The 8,164-nt window shown below is 38.4% G+C and overlaps 1 pseudogene; it reads left to right on the top strand.

Annotated features, from left to right (window-relative positions):
- Positions 1-6,691: 6,691 nt before the first annotated feature.
- Positions 6,692-6,810, top strand: LOC129875306 (5S ribosomal RNA; annotated as a pseudogene).
- The last annotated feature ends 1,354 nt before the right edge of the window (positions 6,811-8,164 follow it).

Raw genomic sequence — 8,164 nt, forward strand, 5'->3', positions numbered from 1 at the left:
CATGACATATGTAGAACAAATTGAGGATGAAAAGTTGAGGGAGAGGTCAAGAGGGTTCAAAAAGGCTAGAGTTGATGGTGGAGGGTTTTAATCCTCAAAGGTCCGTTTATAGTGGTAGGGGAAAGGACCAAGGTGGGAAATGATTCATGGGGCAAGGTTCCACCAATATTTCTCCTCCAAGGTTCAACAAGGACAATAGTACTAACCCGGTGGTTCCAAGAGAGAATGTTGGTGCTTAAGCTTTCCCCGCTTTCAAGAAGTTTGGGAGGACTCATAAAGGGGAGTGCTTAGCTGGATCCAATGCATGCTTCAAGCGTGGTAAGCCGGGCCACCATTCTAGAGATTGTAGAGGTGGTAGTGGTAGGCCTCAAGGACAAATTACTCATGGTCAACAAGCTCAAGGAGGTGGCCAATGCACCAACTGCTTTTATGCTTTGCATGAGAGACAAAAGGTTGAGGAAGCACCCAATGTTGTTACCGGTATATTAAAGGTCTTTCCTTTTGATGTTTATGCATTATTAAATACGGGTGCAAATTTATCGTTTGTTACTCCATTCATAGCTAATAGGTTTGATGTGTTATCCGAAATATTAGTAGAGCCTTATTTGGTGTCTACCCTCGTTGGTGAGTCGGTTGTTGCTAGAAAGGTCTATAAGAGTTGTCCCATGTCTATCTTGCATAAAATTATTCCTTGTGATGTCATAGAGCTTGACATGGTAGACTTTGATGTTATCCTTGGAATGGATTGGTTGCATGCTTCTTATGCCTCCATAGATTGTAGGACTCATTGAGTCAAGTTTCAATTTCTAAATGAGTCTATTCTTGAACGGGAGGGTCATGATTCGGTAGTGAAGGGTAGGTTCATTTCTTGTCTGAAGGCCCAAAAGTTGATTGCTAAGGATTGCATCTACCATATTGTAAGGGTTAGGGATGTTGACTCTGAAAGTCCTTCCATTGAGTCGGTTCCCGTAGTTAATGAGTTTCCCGATGTATTTTCTAATGACCTGTATGGTATCCCTCCCAAAAGGAAAGTTGATTTTGGTATCGATCTTCTTTCCGATACCCAACCTATCTCTATTCCTACCTACCAGATGGCCCAACGGAATTATAGAAGTTGAAGGAATAATTGAAAGACTTATTGGAGAAAGGGTTCATAAGACCAAGTATTCCACCATGGGGTGCTCTCGTGTTGTTTGTGAGAAAAAGGATGGGTCGCTTCAGATGGGCATAGACAACCGACAATTGAACAAGGTGAATATTAAGAACAAGTACCCAATCACTAGGATAGATGATTTATTTGATCAATTGCAAAGGAAAAGTCATTTCTCCAAGATTGATCTTTGGTCCGACTATCATCAACTAAGGGTAAGAGAGTGTGACATTCCCAAGACGGCATTTCTAACAAGGTATGGTCACTTTGAGTTTGTAGTGATATCTTTCGAGTTGACAAATGCGCCGGCGGTGTTCATGGATCTAATGGGTAGGGTGTTCAAACCCTACCTTGATACATTTGTGGTGGTTTTCATTGATGACATCTTGATCTACTCTCAGGGTGAGGAGGAACATAAAAATCATTTGAGGGTTGTGCTTCAAACCTTGAGGGATAGGCAATTGTTTGCCAAATTTAGTAAGTGCAAATTTTGGTTGAAAGAGGTGACATTTCTTGGTCACATAGTGTTCGATGATGGGATCAAGGTTGATCCTAAGAAAATAGAGGCGGTCAAGAATTGGCCTAGACCATTGTCTCCTTTGGATATTAGGAGATTTTTGGGTCTAGCCGATTATTATAGAAGGTTCGTTGAAGGGTTCTCTACTATTTCATCTCCTATGAAAAAGTTGATTCAAAAGAAGGAAAAATTCATATGGATGGATGAGTGTGAAAAGAGTTTCCAAAATTTGAAAGATCGACTTACCTCCGCTCCTAGCTTGACTTCATCGAAAGGGTTAGAAGGGTTTGTAGCTTATTGTGATGCTTGAAAGATTTTTTCGAGTTGTGCCTTGATGCAAAACGGCAAAGTTATAGCCTATGATTCTAGATAATTGAAAGTACATGAGTGTAACTACCCTAACCATGATCTTGAGTTAGCGGTTGTTGTATTTGCTCTAAGGATTTGGCGGCATTACCTCTATGGGGTGCATGTGGATGTGTTCATCGATCAGAAAAGTCTCCAATATGTTTTCACCTAAAAGCACCTCAATCTAAGGCAAATGAGGTGGCTTGAACTCCTCAAGGACTATGACATGAGTGTGCATTATCATCCTGGTAAGGCCAATGTTGTTGCCGATGCACTTAGTAGGGTGTCTATGGGAAGTGTGGCTCATGTGGATGAAGGGAAGAGGGAGTTGGTGAAAGATGTTCATTGGTTGGCTAGATTAGGGTGAAGTTGAGTGGTTCCGGTGATGGTGGTATGGTTGTTCATAACAGGTCCAAACCATCTTTGGTGGTGGATGTTAAGTCAAAGAAAGACCTTGACCCGACATTAGTGGAGTTAAAGAGGTTGGTGAAATAAAAGAAAGTAGAGGTCTTTCCACAAAGGAAGATGGAGTACTACATTACCAAGGCCGGTTATGTGTTACGGATGTAGATGGCCTAAGGAGTTTGATTTTGAAGGAGGCTCATAATTCTTCATAATCTATTCATCCCGGTTCGATGAAAATATATCGAGACTTTAAAGAGCTTTATTGGTGGAATGGAATGAAGAAGGACATAGCAAGGTTCATGGCTGAATGTCTGAATTGCCAACAAGTTAAGGCTGAACATCAAAAGCCAGCGGCCTAGCCCAAGACATTGAGATTCCCACTTGGAAGTGGGAAGACGTGAATATGGATTTTATAGTGATTTTTCCTCGTACTCGAAAGCATCATGATTCGACTTGGATGATTGTTGATAGGATGACCAAGTTAGCTCATTTTTTACCAGTCAAGACATCATATAGTGCCGAGGATTATGCTAATTGTATATTCGAGAGTTGGTGAGGTTGCATGGTGTGCCGTTGTCGATTATTTCAGATCATGGTACCCAATTCATGTCCCACTTTTAGAGATCATTTCGAAGGGTTCTTTGTAAGGTGAATTTAAGCACCACATTTCATCCTCAAACCGACAGGCAAGCCAAACAGACAATTCAAATGCTAGAGGATATGTTACGGGCTTGTGTATTAGGATTCAAAGGAAGTTGGGATGATCATTTAAAACAATGCTAGCATGGATGAGGGTAATAGAAATGCATCAATTAAAACATCTTAAAACAACCCACCTGAGGATAATGGAAATGCATCAATTAAAAATATATTAAAACAACCCACCAATACACTTTAAAGCTACTTTCATGCCTTCATATAAGGACCTTGGTAAATAATCTATTTCATGAAATTGAGGGCATCACGGTCCGTGAACCTCAACCTTGGTGCAGTTCCTGTAGGAGGGCCTACAGAAGTGACCACCACGGTCCGTGAAGAGCTCCACGTCCTGTGGTTGTCGCTTGTGGTCCTTGCCTTAGAAAGTTTCTTGGGTCTTTTGGGAGGGGTCACCACGGAGGGCTTCACCGCCCGTGGTTCTCACCATGGTCCATGGTCCCCCTTGTGGTCCCTTCCCTTTAGGTTTGAGTCTATGAATCACCACTACGGTGGCTCACCATGAGGTACAGTGCTCACTACGACCTGTGATGGCCTTCCTTGGTCATCACTGGTGCCAGTTTTTGCACATCTTCGGAGACTTCATCCTTTGTTCCTTGTTTTAGGACTTTCTAAATTTTTGGGGTCTTACATTATCTCCCTATTAGGAACATTTGTCCTCGAATGAGAATTATTAGCATAGAAAAGGATATGGCACGAGGACTAGCAGCCCAACACGAGTACAATGACACTCGAAATGAATAAAAACATGAGATCTTTCAACTTAGCATAAAACATGACTTTCAAATTCAACTTCACGAACATGCATGTATATGAAGACTTAGGAAAACTGAAACATAGGAGTCTTAAACATTTCATGAATAACTTAGTACCTTAGGCTTGAGTAGAATGAAAAAGATGGGGGTAACTCTTCATCATATCCGCTTCCACTTCCCATGTAGCACTTTCAACTTGTTGATTACTCCAAAGGACTTTAATGGATGCAACTTCTTTGTTCCTCAGTCTCTTAACTTGCCAGTCCAAAATTTCAATAGGGACCTCTTCATAGGTCAAGTTCTCTTCAACGTTCACTACTTTCAAAGGAACAATGGAACTAGGATCACCCACACATTTCCTCAACATAGACACATGAAATACCGGATGAACCACAGTTATTTCCAAAGGAAATTATAACTCATAAGAAACCTTGCTAACACACCTCAAAATTTTGTAAGGACCTACATACCTAGGGCTCAATTTCCCTTTCTTACCAAACCGAACTACACCCTTCATGGGTGAAACCTTCAAATATACCCAATCATCTACATTAAATTCAAGATCCCTTCTTCTAGTATCGGAATAGGACTTTTGATTGCTTTGAGCTATCTTCAACCTTTCCCTAATGACTCTCACCTTCTCTAAAGCATCAAGAACAAAATCGGGACCCAACAAGGTCAACTCACCTACTTCGAACCAACCAAATAAAGATCTACATCGTCTCCCATACAAGGCCTCAAACTGTTCCATGTCAATGCTTGTGTGGTAGCTATTGTTGTAGGAGAATTCGATGAGCGGTAGAGTATTTGAAGGTTGAATGAAATGAACCCACCTAGTTTCATTATGGTGAAATGAAGTTGAATTGAAAGCTTTGACTCCAAAATAAAAGTTTATGAAAGCAAATGTTTATGATTAAAAGGAATTTTATAAAATGAAAGAATGATTGAATGATGATGAAAGGGCTTCTTAGCCAAAGAATGGATTCTTTATGTGATAAGGACAATTCTCATATATTTCAATCAAATGAAAGGTTTTAATGAGATATTCTACCTAATGATGAGTTGATGTTTAAAGTTATATGAATGCTATGTATTATGATATTTAAATGCTATTTCGTGTGATTTGACCTAGCACCAAATGTAGAATGTAGATAGGGACTCTACCTAAGAGGTCCTTAAGTAAAGTCTCATGTTGCATTAACTATGTGCCAACATAAGAGCCCTTGTAGGTTTAGGCTAGTGGATCCACAAATAACCCTTAAAGTTAAAGTTAAAGAAATGAATGGATTTGATGGAGTTCAACCCAGCAAGTAGTCTCCCCGTACTTACGTAGGGGGTTATGTTGGATTCCATATAATAGCTCGCATGGTCTTAAATATCGGTTACGGTCATCTTTCCACAAAATGAATGTTTAAAGGTTATTCACATGAATGATTATGCATGCATTGCACTATGTTTCATATTACATAAATGTTCTAATGTTTCTTAAATGTTCATGCATGCCTACATACTTAGTACATTCAAAGTACTACATGCTATTACCATGTAGGGAACGATGTTGCTCCACACTCACCTCCACGTAGCTAGTTGATTACGTTGAAGGCTACTTTGTTGGTGAGTTCCCATGTTTCAGGAACAACATCCTTTCTCTTTCTAGCTTTGTTATGTAAAGTCTTTTGGGATACTTATCACACTTCTTATTTCCATTTATCATGAGGGTGAGCTAGTGACATGTCTTAGCCCCCACCAAGTCTATAGTAGTAGAGGTATTGTTGGACAAATAGACGATGTAAATGTTGTTAATTAATCGTATTGTTTGTTGATTCCCTTAGTCCCATTTTCCCTTTATTTCCACTTATGATTTTAATGTCATTACCTATGACAAGCTAAATGAATGCTAAGAGGCTTGGGTGAGGTACTTCCCAGCGTCTCATTCACCGTGTCACGTCTAGGCCCGAGGCTTGGGCTGTGACATAAGTCCAAAAATGAATATATACATATATATAAAAGGATAATACGTATAATTTTTTTATTGGTTTAAAAATATTAAGAAACTGGTGGGGATGTGACTCACGACACTAAAAAATAGTAATTAAGGAGAGCTAATTCCCTAAATAGTCACTTAAATTTTAAAATTGTCTGAAAAAATTACTTTTGTGTCATTTAGGATAATAATATCACTCAACTGTCACTATTTTTCTCAAATATATTAAACACCTCACAGCCCTTCTTCTTTCCTAGTCAGCATAACATGTCATTGAAACTTTATTTTTTTTAAAATAATAGACTTATATATATATATATATATATATATATATATATATATATACGTCACGATCCAAGCTACACCCTAGATGTGATACGATAAATGGGATCCTGAAAAACCCTAGACAAGCCTCTTAGCATAAGAATGAGTTAAGATAACATAATAATTAGCATAAGAATGAAGTACGGAAGATAAGTCTTAAAAAAATCTTGTTATAGCAACTCAACATAAGAAGAATCTAAGAATAACACTTGAAATGTGGAAAACATACTAAGTCAGACATAGTCTCTACAAAAATAGATGGGGCATAGGACAAGTCCTAGCTCGCCAAAATAATCTGAAACATATATAAGTCATAAAATAAAAAAAACTAAAGAACTCATGACATGGTTGTGACCTCGAAGAATGAGGGCTCACCAAGAAATACTACGCTGATAGGATCCAAGTACTAACCACAGGCGTGAGTGGGAGCGTCGTAACCGATATTATAAAAATATATAGGCAAAGAAATATGCGGTTAGTACTATAGAATGTAGGGATGCAATCATACCAGCACTAACGCACCGGATCCCATCAGAACTCCGAAGTTAAGCGTGCTTGGGCGAGAGTAGTACTAGGATGGGTGACCCCCAAGGGGGAGATATTGTAACACCTCATGATATTTTAACTTATATAAATTTTGAAAACCTAGAGAAAATCCCAAGCAAACTGAACTGCCAGGGTTCTACTACCCATCTCTACTGCCCGTAGAGTATTCTACAAGCCGTAGGAAGGGGCTTGTTGGAACCTCCAACACTTAGCCAAAGTTCAAAGTCCAAGACCAGTTCTATGATCCCTCATCCTTTCTACGACCCATAAGAATCGATCATAGATTTTAGTGTCACATTCTAGTAGCTGCTGGAATGTGCACAAAGTTCCTACGAATGGGTTTTACGACCCATAGAAAGGGGTTTGTAGACCCCAAGCCCAAATCCCAATCATGTTCTATGGATGGACCCTATGATCCGTCAACTGGTCTATGACCCTTAGAAGCTTGGTCATAGACTCACCAAGCCTTGGACCAATATTTTCCAAAATTAAACCCCATGTCCTACAAGAGGAACCCTACGATCCGTAGGAACGATCCATAAAGACTTAGTCAGTTTTAATTGAGGGTATTTTAGTCTTTTCCCCACCTTTCCCAAACAAAACCCAAGACATTACGGGACTAAAATTAGTCCCTTATCAGTACCCAACATGTCTTTTCTTTCATTAACACTTAGAATCTTTTGAGACCAAGAAATGGAAAGAAGGAGAAGAGTTAGAGTTCAAGAGTTTCAAGCACGATCATCGAATTTCACTGAGATAATCTTTGTTCCAGGTATGTAAGACTATCATAACGTTGGACTATGTTTTTCCACATGCCCTACATCTTCATACAATCAAGTTGAGTTTTGAGTTTGAGTTTTAATACTGATAAAGTGAATTCTTGAGTTATCTATATAAATTCTATTGAGTTCTAGTGTATATTTAAGTATACTTTGATGATTTATTTATTGAGTTCTTGAGATGTCTGTTCATGTTGGCATTCACATGAACCCTAAATGAATTTTGCATGAAATATTTTATGTACTGTTTTAAGGTAAAGAATTATTATTTTCTTTATTTAATTAAGAAAGAGTTTGAGCATGGATTGAGTTTGAGAAGTCTCTTAATTATCAATTTGAGCATGAGTTGAGTTTGAGAAGTCTCTTAATTATTATTTTTAGCAAGAGTATATATATTTTTGAACACCTATTTTTGAGATTGAGTTGAGAAGTTAATTTATGCTTTTTAATGCATTCTTTGAGTTGAGATTATATCTACTTTTAAAGATATGAGATGAGTTGAGAAGAGTTGAGTTTTGAGCTAAGTCCAAAATAGACTAAAAGAGTTAATTGAGTAAATACACTCATTTTAGATATAAGCAAAGTAAATATATTTTTGGGAGTAGTATTGATCACCAATTTGTGTAAGAGTACAAAACAACT

The sequence above is a fragment of the Solanum dulcamara genome, chromosome 11, assembly GCF_947179165.1.
Source record: "Solanum dulcamara chromosome 11, daSolDulc1.2, whole genome shotgun sequence".
In the NCBI taxonomy this organism is placed as follows: domain Eukaryota; kingdom Viridiplantae; phylum Streptophyta; class Magnoliopsida; order Solanales; family Solanaceae; genus Solanum; species Solanum dulcamara.